Source organism: Lygodium microphyllum, chromosome 13 (genome assembly GCF_053477565.2).
Source record: "Lygodium microphyllum isolate KBCC chromosome 13, Lygodium_microphyllum_v1.1.10, whole genome shotgun sequence".
Classification (NCBI taxonomy): domain Eukaryota; kingdom Viridiplantae; phylum Streptophyta; class Polypodiopsida; order Schizaeales; family Lygodiaceae; genus Lygodium; species Lygodium microphyllum.
The window spans coordinates 25368222-25383248 of record NC_141147.1 but is presented as its reverse complement, the minus strand read 5'-3'; the positions used below and the strand labels follow the sequence as shown (position 1 = coordinate 25383248).

The window sequence follows — 15027 nt, the reverse complement described above, 5'->3', positions numbered from 1 at the left end:
AATTTCGAAAGTATTTTTAAAAAGATGTGCAATTTATTTTACATTAACCCTTGGTTTAGTGAGAACATTGCAAATGTGAATATGTTGCAAAGTTAGAGGATGGTCGCACGCAATGCTTGGGTCACACGAATGCAGGCGCTGCGATGTCCGCGCAGTTTGCGAAACCCCGGACACCGGCGCTGGTAGCCGGGTAAACCCCTGGTGTGACGGGTCCCTTAAGGCTTATATTCACCCGGCCTCTTACCAGGTATTAATGAGATATTTTTGTGGCCTCTTGGGGAATCATCACCGTCGTCATCAATCGTCCTCGTCTTCTGGCTCTTCTTCTGGTGATTGAGGATGGGAGCATGGCCATGGAGGCCTGACAGACATCTAGGGTTTCTTTCATGTTTACTAGGTATATTATTGTATTCGCTCAGGTTGTCGTTGCAGGGCTAGGGCGTCGGCACGTCTACCCTCGGAACGGGAAAGCAACAGCGTGATCGCGCGTTCATTAAAGGCTTGCTGCGTGTGCAGATAGATCCCATCCCGGCCCCCAGTCACTCAGGCAGACAGAGAAACAGACTTTATCGCAGAAGAAACAGAGAATCTGCCCTGAATGTCTCTATAAAAAGTACCTCAGAGAAGAACGCTCTAGCCTCTGGTCATGGCTAGGATATTTGCAGACTGCTCGCCCTTGCTTCATTGACGATCAGTGAATCAGTGCATTGAATGTCTCTATAAAGTGCCTCAGTGCGAGGCTTTCTTCTCGGTCTGGCTACATTGACTATTAGTGTATCAGTTCCCTGAATGTCTCTTCAAAATGCCTCAGAGAGCAGCGCTTTGCTTTTGGCGAGAGCTCAGGCTGTAGACTGCTCGGTCTTGCTTCATTCACTATCGGTTCATCGGCCATGAGATCTTTTCGTCCTCTGGCAGGCTTGGCTTTGGCAGAAACCTTAAAAAGGCTCATTCAATTCATTTATGTGAGCTTCTATGCTGAATTAGTGCCTCCGTCTCTGTCTTCTACAATACTCCTGCGGTGAAAGAATCTTTCAGGGCATTTGAAAGAATCCGTCTCTCATTGGTTTGAGAGAGCAGTCGATCACATTCGCCCGCCTGCTGCAAAGGCTCTGAAGCTCCAGAGCGAATTCTGAAGCATTCACTACTATGTCGCACATCTCCTTCCATGCCGACAGGAAACCAGCCTCATCTATGTGCTGTGATCCATTTGACTCCCTTCCCGATTCTATCGTTCTGTATATATTCAACAAGGTCCTTGATGTTAAAGCCCTTGGCAGGTGTAGCGGTGTATCCAGACGTTTTCATTTGCTTATCCCACATGTAGAAGATGTTGTGGTCAAGGTTGATTGTGTGATCTCCACAGAGCGTTTGCATGAATGCACCAAAGGCAAGGGCCTTCTCGCACGTGTGCACCACCTCCTTTTCCGCAGCATTGCAAAGTCACTTCAATTTCTGCAGCACTTTCTCACACCTAAGAAGAGCATAGTTCCGGAGGTTTCACAGCGCTCTCCAGGAGAGGTCATCAGAAATTTTAAAGGTATCAAAAGGCTTAAAATTGAGCTTCCAGGAGGTGAATTGGATGTAGAAGAAGGGGCCATATTGAAGTGGAGAGCAGAGTTTGGCAGCACTTTGGAGAGCTGTGAGATCCTAGCTGCATCATCACTTATAAACTTCGACAAGCAGTCGGTGAATCCAAATACTGCACCTCGTGGAATCACCAGCTTGAATTCAACTCAGTCCAGAAGTGAGTTGGCTGAAGGTGTACAGGAAACCAATGAGAACCTGCCTGAAAATTTCTCCACCAATGGTGGCTTGAAATTGAGGGTAGTGTGGACAATCAGCTCACTTATAGCTGCCTCTGCTAGACATCATCTTCTTCAGCAGATTATTTTTGAGCATCCAGCTTTGGAAAGCCTTGTTCTGGCGGATGGACATGGCCAGGGAACCCTGTCCATGAGCAGAAAACAGCTTTCTGACTTTCGGGACAAGCCGATCTTGACTTCTTCTTCATCTAATAGGACTCAGGTGCCAGCCCTCAATATCAAATTGTGGTATGCTCCTTTTCTGGTCCTGCCTGGTGGAGCTGGAATGAGGGGTGCTACACTTGTGGCTATCAGGCCTAATCATGAGCTTATGAAAGGAGGGATGGATGCGCTTCCTCCCAATGCATTTGAGGGGCCTTTCAAAACTGCAGCAAACTCTCTAGTCAGGGGGCAAACATATCTGCTGGAGATGAATTCGTTTTAGCTCTTGCACATGAGGTTATTAGATTAATCAAAGTGAATTTGTTCCTGCACTACTGTGATGCTGCACCATATGTACTGGTCACTAAATACATGCTGAAGATGATCTCTTTAGAAGCACTTCGACCAAAAGTTGTTGTTAGGGCCCACAAATGGTGTTGAGAAAGTGAGTACTGGGCAAAGCGCTCAGAGACCCGTTGTTTTTGTAAGGCATCAGTTTCTGGTGAGTGTTAGGCCTGGTGCTGTAAATAGTTTTGATCAAGTGAACAAGCAGTACTTTGCTTGGGTATGTTCAATGAGAGAGACAGAGCATGTATGCTTGTATGCTCTAAGCTTCGACTTAAGTATTCATCGCAAATATGAATCCTTATGAAGAGAAAAATGTGTTGTACCAGTTCAAAAATGCATTATACCAGTTCCCAAATCAAGGCAAACCATTATCAATAGTTTTATGGCCTCAGAGTTAGCTTAACTTGTTAATGCAGTTGCTCACTGGGACAGTCCATGACCAAATGCATCGCTTGAAATGTAACTTTGGCATTGCTTGAATATATCACTAGTCTAGCCGCATGATTTAGGCTTGTTCTTCCATCACAATGTGTCCTTCATAAATGCTTCTGATGCATACAACAGTGTATGCTGATGATGTTGCACTTACAGCTTGGAGTCCTCAAGTTTCTTATCGATTGATCCCCAAAGCTCATCATCATATCTATTGGGATGATGAGCATGTGAAATTTCACCATAAACTTCCCCAGTGTTTGAAACATGAAGTTTGGTGCTTATTTGAAGATCAAGTATTTCAATCCTAGCTTCATTACACTAGTTTTTAAAGATCACTATCTCTATTGTCTCTACGAGTGTAGAGTAGTATATTTTCAATCAGACAGAAGGTAGGGACTGGTCTTGGAAAATGTGGCTAGGGTATAATTACGATCCCAAGAAAACTATGCAAGGTAGTTTCAAGTTTCATCAACTTGTGTTGGTGCAATTGATTGTACCAAACATCAAGATGGAGATGAATATTTGAACAGCTGGACAAGATCTAGAGTTGCACCTACAACTAGATGGAGAGGTTTGTTAGCCTTAGTGATGGTGTAGCAAAAGTGAATACTCCCATGAATTGCTAACCTTTGTTTTTGCCTTCTAGTTGTCTTATAATGTATGCATGGCTAATATGTCTTCTATGTGCTTCTTTTCTTGCTTGGATCTTTCTTTACATTGTTTTTCGATGTTCGGATTGTCCTTCAGCCCATCAGGTTCAAAGGCTTTAAATGATTGGTGGTTACAAGTACCTAAAGTAGATGATTGTGCCTTGGGTGTGGTCTTTTAGGCCACTCATAGAGGACCACCTTATGTAGCATTCTAAAGGAATATCACCTTATTTCTTTTTTACACGAGTCAAGGGTAATTCTAAAATCACCTTATTTCTTTTTTACATGAGTCAAGGGTAATTCTAAATATTGATTGTCGGGGACTCCAACGACCATGATTGTGTTGTAGATGGGAGCTTATTAAGAATCTCATTAGTGCATGGTTGTCATTTGGCTTACCTAGATTGCAATAAAATTATGGTAATTAACTCAAGGTGGGTTTGGTGGATCCTTATGGCTAGTTGGAACTAAGATGCATTCAATGTACTCTAGTGCAAGTACATTTTACAATAACAAATTGTAGAAGAGCTCATATTAAGTTGGAGATGGCACTGAATTGGCACTAATTGTTCCTAAAGGAGGGCCGATTGTTGCATTTGTGGTGCTAATTCTTGCTAAAGTAGGGTCAATCCTTGTGTTTGCAACCAGAAAAAGTTGTATGTAGCCAATGTCCTAATGACTTTACATTCCTAGATGCATAAAACATTGAAAACTTCTAGGGCCTAGGTTTTCTTATATAATTTCAAAGTACATTTTATGAGGATGTAGGGAAATAGTAGGTAGCTCTACCAATGAATCAATATTGTTGATTGATGATTAATTATAATCTCTAAATTTAGTAGAGACTCTTGAACACAATGGAATTTCTAGGCAACCTAATCATTGGTTTTTTGAAATGTTTCTCCAAAGTAACAGAATTCTAAAGCGCCCAAAAAATCTCCATCTTCCATCTTACCAAAATGAATGTGGATGATCTTGAAAACTTATCAAAGTATTCCTTTATATAGCACACATTACTCATTGTTTTTGCTTATAAGCACAAATAAGTTAAAAACCCAAGGATGTGCATCATAAACCTTGCAAACTTTTAGTAAGAAAACCTATCTTAATTTCATAAGAAACTTAAGTCATAGTGGATTAATAAATAATGAACCAAGAAGAACCTTTCCAAATCTTAAATAAGACAATGTTGCAAGATTACTTTTTGAAATCCAAAAGCACCTAACGAACACCAAAAGCACTTAACAAATGTATTCTTCTTAAATTAGACATTCTAATGTTTATTGCATGCCAACAATGTTCATTAATCATTGTGTCCTTTTTAATGAACTATAACTAGGGTTTTGTGAAATTGGCAATGCCTTTCTAGAAGTTAGTCTTTCTTAGGTCAAAAATTTAGGATGGTACTTAGAGCAATACATGCTCCCTATATATCTACTTCCAATTATATGAAAAAGATAATCTTTATGACTTCCATTTGGCTTTTAGCAACTAGTGTCTTTCTTTTGCCAAGCAAGAGGGACAAAATTTCAAAAAAACATGATTCTTAGCTTGCATAACAACCTTACTATTTATACTTTTATTAACCATGGATTGAAGAAACAAATGATGGATGATGATTCTATCTACTATAGGCTTCCACAAGCTTTGAGGGCGATCTAAATAAATATTAGATGCAACATTGTCACTACAAAAGGTGCAAATGCCTTTGATACACTACAAGAGGTTAGCCTAAGTGTATGAGGATTATTCCTTGAGATTGTCTTGACAAATTAGTGTGTAGTGATTTAGTAGTTAATGTTAGATTAAATATTACATTAGCAAACTTAGTAGTTAGTGTTGCATTTATTGATTAGGGATTTTTAAATTATTACGTTAGTGATTTAGTATTTAGTGTTAGATTAGTTAATTAGTGATCTTCAATTTTTATGTTAATGATTTACTTGTTAGCATTAGATTGATTGGCAATTTTTAACTATTATGTTAGTGATATAATAGTTAGTGTAAGATTTATTAGTTGGTGATTACATCAGTGAGTTAGTAGTTAATGTTAGTGATTGGGATGGCTATGTCCATGGTGTAATTAGCAATTGAACAATTAGCATTAGATTCATTAATTAGTTATTTTTAATTACTACGTTAGCAATTTGCTAGTTTGCATTAGATGAATTAGTGAATTTTAATTATTACATTACTGATTTACTAGCTAGTGTTAGATTAATTAATTAGCATTTTCAATTTAAGCCACCTAAAACATCCCTAATTTAGTTTTAGTTTAAGCTAATAACGAAGATAACCTATACCATCAACAATTAATTAGTTTAATTAAAACTAAGTTAATAACTTAGCCATTTATCACTAAATGATTCATTATTGGTTGTCATTTTTAAATGTGTAATGTAGTTTCTTCAAACATAGAGATCAAGATGCAACATCATATTTATTCATATAATCATACTGTTGTCATGAATAAATATACATTCTTATACTAATAGAATGGAAAAAAGCAATGGATTCCATGTAGATCCCAAATTGCATGGCCTCATCAAGATATTTTAGGAAAATGAAAATTATAGCTTCAAGAAAAGCATAAGTAAAACCATGTGCCGCAATTTGGTATGGTATGTACAAATTAAAATCAACTTATGCAACCGAATATGCAAGCATCATTGACACGCTAACACTAGTGGAACTTGCAAGACTAATCGTGATGCAACATTAGAACATCATCTCACAAATGAGTGACACATGTACAAAACAAATGCAAGTTTTGACGGCTTTGTCAAGTACAATCCTCATCCTTGCATGCCAATAGCACATGGTTATCTTACAACAAAATGTGGACCATGTCATAAAAATAAAGACTAGAGTAAGCACATAGTCATCCTATTGCTAGGCTATATAAAAAGGATTCTCTATGCTAGATTCGTTATAGCTACAACTTTTGAACATTATCGATGTGTTGATCTTGATGCCCAAAACAATAACAACAATAGGAAATGGAACGTTGGATCAATGTTTAATTCTCAAAAATCCTTTGGTGTCTTAGAATGATACACCATTTACTCAGCAATCCACCAAGCTTAACTTGACAATATCTAACATTGCTAATATGTTTGTTTTTAATATGGTTCATGATCAAGTTATGCAAAAACATGACACTAGTGAAACATTCACAGCCAAAGTCACGTCTCTGTGTCTTCAGAGACAACAAGCAATCAATTGAAAAGATTCTAGAAGTTTATAGTGAAAGCCCCTTGTTCGACATGTTGCTAGAAGCAATAAATGAAGTGCGTTATAGTCTACTTGATAATATAGTCAAGCCTAGCTCACGAGACAGGCATTCCAAAGAGCTAATCAACAACAATGTTCACAACAAACAACTTCTAAAAAGGACAACAATGTTCACAACAAATAGCTTGCTTGAAACAGTCTCTTCTTGCCTGGATATCACCTTGGAGATTCATGTTTCTCTTCCCACTTAGTCCTAGTGCATACAATGGAAACATGTGTCTCAATGAATACATCAAGATGCGCATATTAACTCTATCCTCCATATACACCTCCATATACACCATGCACAAGTGTTAACCCTCAAATGAACGAAGGTGGAAAACACGGAAAAGCTAAAGCAGAAGACAAAGACAAAGGCCAAGGTAAAGAGAAACAGAAGACAAAGACGCACAAGGAGAAAAGTCCTAAATAAGGGAAAAAGGAGCGCAAAGAAAAGCGCAAGTCAATACTTTAGTAAAAGAGCGCAAGCGCATCATGGTTCAATTCAAGGAGTGCCGGGCTCTCACCCGTGCAATTTGTAAATGTAGACGGGTGGTGGAAAGGAAGCTAGGAAGATAGAAGGACAATGGGAAAAAGGGCCTAGGCTACGACCGGCCATATAAAAAAAGGGGAAAAGGGGATGACCGCCCAAAAGGGATTTAGGGTTTTGTATATAAAGTTGAAAAGTGAATGAGAAGCTCATTCTTGTGTGTAGCCAAAAGTGGCTCTCCTCTTCTTCTTCTTCTTCTTGTTCTTGCTTGCTTGAGCTTGTGCTTGAGAGAGGGAGTGTGAGAGTGTGAGGGAGTGAGTGTGTGAGGGTGAGGGACCGGGGAGGAGAAGCTCTCCATCTTCTCCTCTCTTCTTCTCTTCTCTTCTCTTGTCTTGTCTTGCTCGTGGCAATGGAGCTTGGAGCGTGGAGCTTGAGGATGGAGCGGGCTTGAAGCTTGCACTTGGATCATGGAGCTACCGGAGTGCGCGGGAGAGGAGGTAACTCGATCGGCATGGAGGTAAGCTCACTACACCCATAGATATGTATGGCACGTCGGCTATGTGAGAGGTAGCCATTAGTGCTCGGCTTGGAACGCTTGAAACAATAAGCGGTCCGAGGGTCTTGGCGGTTGAGCGAAAGCTCCCACAACAAGCTTTACATCCTAATTCTAACAAACTAGAACAAGTTGTTTTGATCACAAATAACACGAGTGCAGCTGGCTTACAAAGAGACATCAATACTATAGCTGAGAAAAAAAGAATAGTTCTAATGAGAAGGTGGTCATGCAGATACTTCACTACAACATATCTACATCAATATCGAGCTTTCCATCTTGATACATGTGGAGCTTGAACCTTATCACAATGATTTCCATGTGATATATCTATCACTTCTTTCTTACTTTCACTTACAAATGAGGTAACTAGTACAAGGTGGACCAAGATCAACATGTTAGAAGCCATTGTAAAGGAGTGGAAAATTTGGATTTCTCATGGAAAGATTGCCTCGTCGAGTGTGCCGTCCTCATTTACATTAGGTTCCACATCTTCTTCAATCAATACTTCATTGGGAAAGCTGCTTGTATGGGATACATCCAACATTATGTGATCATGTACGAGATGCAACATAGGTGCTCATTGCATGCACATATCTATTGAGATGTTTGCAATCACACCTACTTCAGTCTCTTTGGAAGGAGCAGTGAGGGCTCAGGACAAGAATCCCATAAGCACAATAGGAGGATGTGCTACCTAGACTTTCCTATAAAGCATTGTACTTGCTTGTACTCTTTTCTTTTTAGTAAAGTGTCTATGTCATAATCCACACACAAGACTGTGTTTGTGAGTCCAAGTCGCAATCTTGGAATCTAATTCACTTGTGTGACAGTTAGTCTTGTTTGTGTCCATGTCTTCATGAGTTTGGTCTTCATCTTCCAACCTCCATAGCTTCCGCATTGCCATGTCCTAGATCCATGTTTTTACATGGTATCAGAGCCTAGTCGGGCATGGCCTAGCTCATCTCACTTCTCTCTCAGCTCCTCTTCAATTCTGGTTAGCTCATGACTTCAATTTCAGCTCCATTTTCACTTATATCTTCAATCAATCTTGTGGCAGCCATAACCAGTCTACACCCTGCCTCCTTTGAGCACTTGGATCTCTTCATAGAAGCCATATCTCATCACAAATCCTTCTAGAGAATTATTCCTTAGCTAAAGGCACTTCTCTCTATCACTACCCTAACATTGATGCCTCTTTATACTAGCATTGTGTCTGCACCGATTTGCTGCCCAGAATGCGCATCAACCTATCGTATTGTTGATGCTGCACCCACAGTCCGTGATGTTGATGGCCATCATAGGGCATTGATAGCCCATGAATATCAAATCAAGGAGGGGAGATTTTGAAGGTCATTCTGAATGTCTCAAGCTTCAAGCCACAAGCATGAGTATCTCTTGATACTATTCATCTAACGTCTTTTGGCACTTATGCTTATCAAGTACACTCAAGTTCAAGTCTTTTGTTGTTCAAATCTGAGAATTTTGAAGTTGATTTGTTGCTGATTCTCCAACTCCAGTATGGGCAAGGACTCTCCGACCATTCGCTTCAAAGGGGTTAGGTTTCACACCTGGAAGACCCGCATCAAGCTCATCCTAATGAAGAAGGGTCTTTGGGCCATCACTAATGGCAAAGAGAAGAAGCCTTGTGATGCGGACCTTGCAGTCACTTGGCAAAAGAATGATGATAAGGCTCAAGCCATTATCAAACTGGAGCTAGATCATAGCTATATCCACCATGTGGATAAATGTGATACTTTAGAGGATACTTGGAAGAGACTTGACACTTTGTTTGGAACCTAATTCACTTGTGTGATAGTTAGTCTTGTCTGTGTCCATGTCTTCATGAGTTTGGTCTTCGTCTTCCAACCTCCATAGCTTCCGCATTGCCATGTCCTAGATCCATGTTTTTACAATATCATCCTGTGGTTGCATGAGGCATGCATCGAAAATATACAAAATAAGATTTGTGCATATGCCACATGCAACGATGAGCGATGCATTCGATACAGAAACTAAGAGCTCTCATCTTGGCAAATAAACTTCATAAGTGTCATCATGTTTGCTATATAATTAGTATTAGGAACCATGGAAATTGTAAGTATAGACTTCCATTTCCCACATACAACAATTAACAACCAACAATAGACCTCAAAACTTAATAATACATATATTATCATCCTAGAGAGGAGGACCCTAATGTTGTGCCATATGACCCAACATTCTACTCGTGGGGAGTGCACATGAACATTAAATGAGTAACAAACTCATCCATCTCATTCTACCTACTCAAGTATGCAATGCAAGCTAAGTGGATGGGAAAAATTAAACATTCAAGCAAAAGATACCAACAGAGTAGGTTTGCAAGACTTGGACTCAAACAAGAAAAAACTAATGTAATACAATCCATGCTAGTATCACCCCCACAGATGTGGCCTTGAACTACATGCATATTCCAATAGTGACAAGAAGTAAGGCTATCAAATACATAGACATCTTCTCGGTCAACATACAAAAATGAAAGCTAAAAAACAAGGACATGGAATATTGTGATGCACCTTGTGGACCTATATTATGCATGGCCATCAAGCTTATACCACATGTTGTTCTATGAATACCATTAAAACTATCTCATCCCCAAAGCCACAATTGGATTTGATCTCAAATACACTTTGTGGAATGCTAATGGGAACATCATCCTTCAACACAATTGATTAGTACAATTCATCGATTTCCATCCAAGTCATAAAATTGAAGGTTTCTTCTTCAACGCTTTACTACAACTAGTAAAATTTAGATATGAAAGCAAACTAGTAAGCTACAAAAACATGACAAAATAATACTATATTGAGCGATAGCTCCATGGTCTCATGGTGAATGAGAAAGGCCTCAAAATGTATATAATTGAGTATACACAAAGAAATTTGTTGGCCTTGGACTAGATCCACTAGCTAATGAATATGATCCTCCACAAAATCCCATTAATCAAAGGTAATCCATCAATATTTATAGAATCTTCAACAACAATTGAGTACTAGAACAACACATCAATACAAAGTAATATATTGCAACTCACAAAAGAGTTCATAACAATACCAATAATACTCTAACAACAAAACAAGTAGTGTACAACCAACTCATCAATGCAACGTCTGACATGCATATAATCTACATCATACTAGCCAGTGGAAACAACTTCCACTACTATAATTATGACCTCATTGCTAAGAATAAGGGCATGTTGCTAACAATAAGCACAGTAGTAGTACTCTACACCCTCTCCACCCTCTCCACCATGGCCTACTAAAAATTTGAGATACTAGTTGAAAGGGTGAATAGAAGTGAGAGTGAGAGAGAAGCACAAGTGGAAAAAAGAGAGCTTTTTCTATGGAGGTTTGAACTCAACAGAGCAAGACCAGTATGTAGGAACTCCAACAGTCACAATGTGTGCCATGCCTTACCTTTATTATTCCATAGGAAAGAATAAAGAAAAAACATAACAGTGATGGACAACCACTACTTGCAAGAGTTGGTGCACTTAATATATGATAAATATAGGTGTCTACACATAGGTGGCCTTTAACCCATAACAACCTCCCACTTAAAAGTGAATGTGTTGGGAGCGAGGAGAATAGAATATAAAATGTACATATGAATACAATTAGATGAGGAAAGGTGTAATCTGATCCTATGCCCATCATCTTCCTAAGAAATGTATAACTTTCGATAGGGATATTTTTATGAGTAGATCAGTAGGTTTCTCATGAGTAGAGATCTTGACAAGCTCTATCTACTTGTCCTCAATCATCTCTATGATGAAGTGATAATGCACATCAATGTCCTTGGTCTTTGCATGAAAGACTAGATTACGTGTAAATTGGATGGCGCCCGGAGTGTGAGTGTAGGGTAGGAGTCATAGAAGTGATACCAAGGTCTCCAACTAGATGGACTAACCATAGGGCCTCCTAGCAAGCTTCAATGGTTGCAATGTATTCAATCTTTGTAGTACTAGACAAGACATAGTACTTTTGCACCCTAGACATCCATGAAATAGTACCTCCAATAATGATGAAGACATAGATAGAGGTGACCTTTATATTATCTACATATCTTGCATAATCTGAGTTAGTGTAGGCTATGACTCAAGTATCCCGATTGCCGTCATAGTAAAGACATAAGCCTACAATGCCCTTCAGATATCTCATGATACCCTTTACAACATCCCAATGTCACCTGCCAAGTGTCACCATATAACAGGCCACGACTCCCATTGCAAATGCTTTGTCAAGTTTAGTGGCTATCATGGCATACATCAAGCTGCCCACACTATGGATGCATTTGGAAACTTGGCCATCTTGATCCTCTCATAATCTAACTAGGGATAATATGTCTATTTGACCTTCAAATGGGAAGATAAAGGGGTGCTAGGTCTTATCACCTTGCATATGGAATTGCTCAAGTATCCTACATATATACTCCTTTTGTGACAAGTAGAGGAGTCCCTAAGAGTAGTTGCACAAAATGCTTATACTAAGAATGTGAGAAGCTTGCCCCATATTCTTTACCTCAAAGCTCTTCTTGAGCTAGGTATTCAAAGAATCCAACTCACCACGAGCATTTCCACCAATTAGCATATCATTAACATATAATACAAAATTAATAAGCTACTATCACAATTCTTCTTGTGTAAATATACATATCCATAGCATTGCGGGTATAGGACTTGAAATGCATGAAGGAATCAAACTTATGATACCATTTTTTGGGCACCTGCTTAATTCCATAAAGACTTTTTCTCAACTTGCATACTAGTGTTTCTTGCCTTTTGCCACAAAGCCCTTATGTTACTACATATAGATGTCCTCATGCAGGTCCCCATGGTAAAAAATAATCTTAACATCCATTTGGTACAAGTCCAAATCCAAATGTGCAACAAAGGGCAAAACCAAGTGAAGGGCACAGTGCCGGTCATTTTGACCCTACATGAGAGAAAATCTAATCAAAGTCAACTCTATTCTCTTGTTTAAAACCCATTGCAACCAATTGGGCCTTATATATTGGCTTAGGGAGACCAAGAGTGCTCTTTAGCTTATACACCCATTTGCATGGCAATGCATATTTTTCATTAGGCAAGATAAGCAAATCCCAAGTATGATTCTTTTGCAACGAGTTAAACTCAAATTGCATAGCCCTCTCCTAAGAGAAATTACCATCTCTATGCATAACCCTTGATATTAGCCATCCCACTATCACGATAAACTATAATAATCAAGTTTTCCATAGATAACTATGATAACCAAACCTGCATCATGCTTTCTCACATAAAGTGAGTAAGTTACATTAGAAACATAAAATCCAATGTTGACAAGATACTCTTCTATCTTATTGTACCATGCTTTAGGTACTTGTTTCAATCCATAGAATGAATTTTTAAACTTATACACATATGTGGGATCCTCTATATCCTCATAACCTACTGTGAGAGCAGATTTTTAGAGCCCGTTTTTGAAGCAAAAAAGGGTTCGAGAGGCATAAAAAAACAAATTTCCATGGAAAATAAAATGGTTAAGGATAGATGAGGTGGAGTTTTCCTAGATAGAGTTCAATGCCAGGAATGCAAGCAAGTCTCGGTTCATTGATCAGAGTCTATTTGACCCCACATTTAATCCCCGCAAGGATTCATGTTATAAAGCATCTATGTGATTTGGGAGTTGAAAATGTGTGACGGAGACTAGATTGGTAGATTTCAACACTTGAAGCTGCTTGTCTAGTCCGTTTGCGAATTGCAAGTTTGTTTGGGCCTCCGTTTGGCAAAAAACCACTTGTATGCAGTGTGAAAACTCAAACATTGAACTAGACATTTTAAAGTTTAAACCTTAATAACTTGCTTAAGAGGCAAAAACCTAAAAAAATTGAATTGTGAGGGGAGGGGGGGGCACCCATTTTTTAGCACCTGATTTTTATCAAAAAAGTAGATTGTTGTAACTCTTGGCATCAGGGGGAGGCAAGAGGGTGGCAAGATGAAAATTTTCCATGCCTTTCATAGCGAGAAACAAATAAGAAAATGAAGTAATAAATGAAGAGATAAAAATCTAGTCTTTCTCTCTCCTCTATTCTCCCTCCTCTTGTTGTGTGTTTCCATGGTTGATCCTATGAGAGAACGGGGTAGGATGAAATGAGAGATTTGATCATGGGTGTTAACCCTAGTGCAGGACAAGAAAAAAAAAAGCAAAAAAAAAATCCAAGAAAATTTCAAAATTGCGGACCCAATGAAGTTAATAAGAAGGAGAAAAGGCAAAATATGCAAAGGAAACCTTAGAAAAATGCAAAAGATGGAAGGCGCATTTTTAAATGAAAGGCGCCTCTAAAATTTTGTAAAAGAGCACCAGGCTCCCTCTTGTGCAAATTGTAAAATCTAGATGTGCATAGGTGAAGGGATAAGGTAAATAGAAGGGAATAGGAAAATAGGACCTTGGCAAGAAGCCCGTTCATATAAAAAAGGGGATGGGTGCCCAAAGGATTTAGGCCTTGTATATAAACTAAAAAAGTGAATGAAAAGCTCATTCTTGGTGTGTGGCAAAAGTAGCTCTCTTCTTCTTTTCTTCTCTTTCTCTTGCTTGTGCTTGAGAGAGGGAGTGTGAGAGTGTGAGGGCATGAGTGTGTGAGGGTGAGGGACCATGATGGAGAAGCTCTCCATCTTCTCCTCTCTTATTCTCTTCTCTTCTCTTCTATTGTCTCATGTGTGGCTATGGTGGATGGAGCTTGAAGGTAGAGGGTTGATCTTGCTTGAGCTTGCATCGTGGATCGTGGAGCTATCGCAGTGCTTGAGGGAGGAGGCTACTCCTTTGTACATCAAGGTAAGCTCACCACACTCGTAGGATAGGAAGTGCATTGGCTAACTGAGAGATAGCCATTAAATCTTGCTTGAAATTCTTGAAATAACAAGCAGTCCATGGGTCTTGGTAGTCAAGCGTGAGCTCCCACTTCATTTTGGTTCCATTGTCGGGAACAACGGATTCAAGCTTGAGCACTTGCATGCTTCAAATTGAGCATTGAAGTAGAGTTTCATCCCAAAACCGGTGCTTGATGTAGGTAGGAGATTTGGGAGTTTAATCTTCAAAGCAAGTAAGTATTTGAGTTTTTAATGATTTAAAAGCAAGTAGGATAAATTATTTTAGTACTTGAGCTTTGATTTTTGTTGCATTTAGAGTAGGATAGGACCAAGAAATCGAAGCGAATCACTTTAGGGTTGTTGCTGTAAAAAAAGAGGCCCAAAACATAGCAAAAATAGGGGACAAAAGGGGTTTAAATCTA

At 39.1% G+C, this 15027-nt stretch overlaps 1 pseudogene; it reads left to right on the top strand.

The window, feature by feature from the left end:
• The first annotated feature begins 247 nt into the window (after nucleotides 1-247).
• Nucleotides 248-2986, top strand: LOC148026432 (F-box protein At5g46170 pseudogene; annotated as a pseudogene).
• The last annotated feature ends 12041 nt before the right edge of the window (nucleotides 2987-15027 follow it).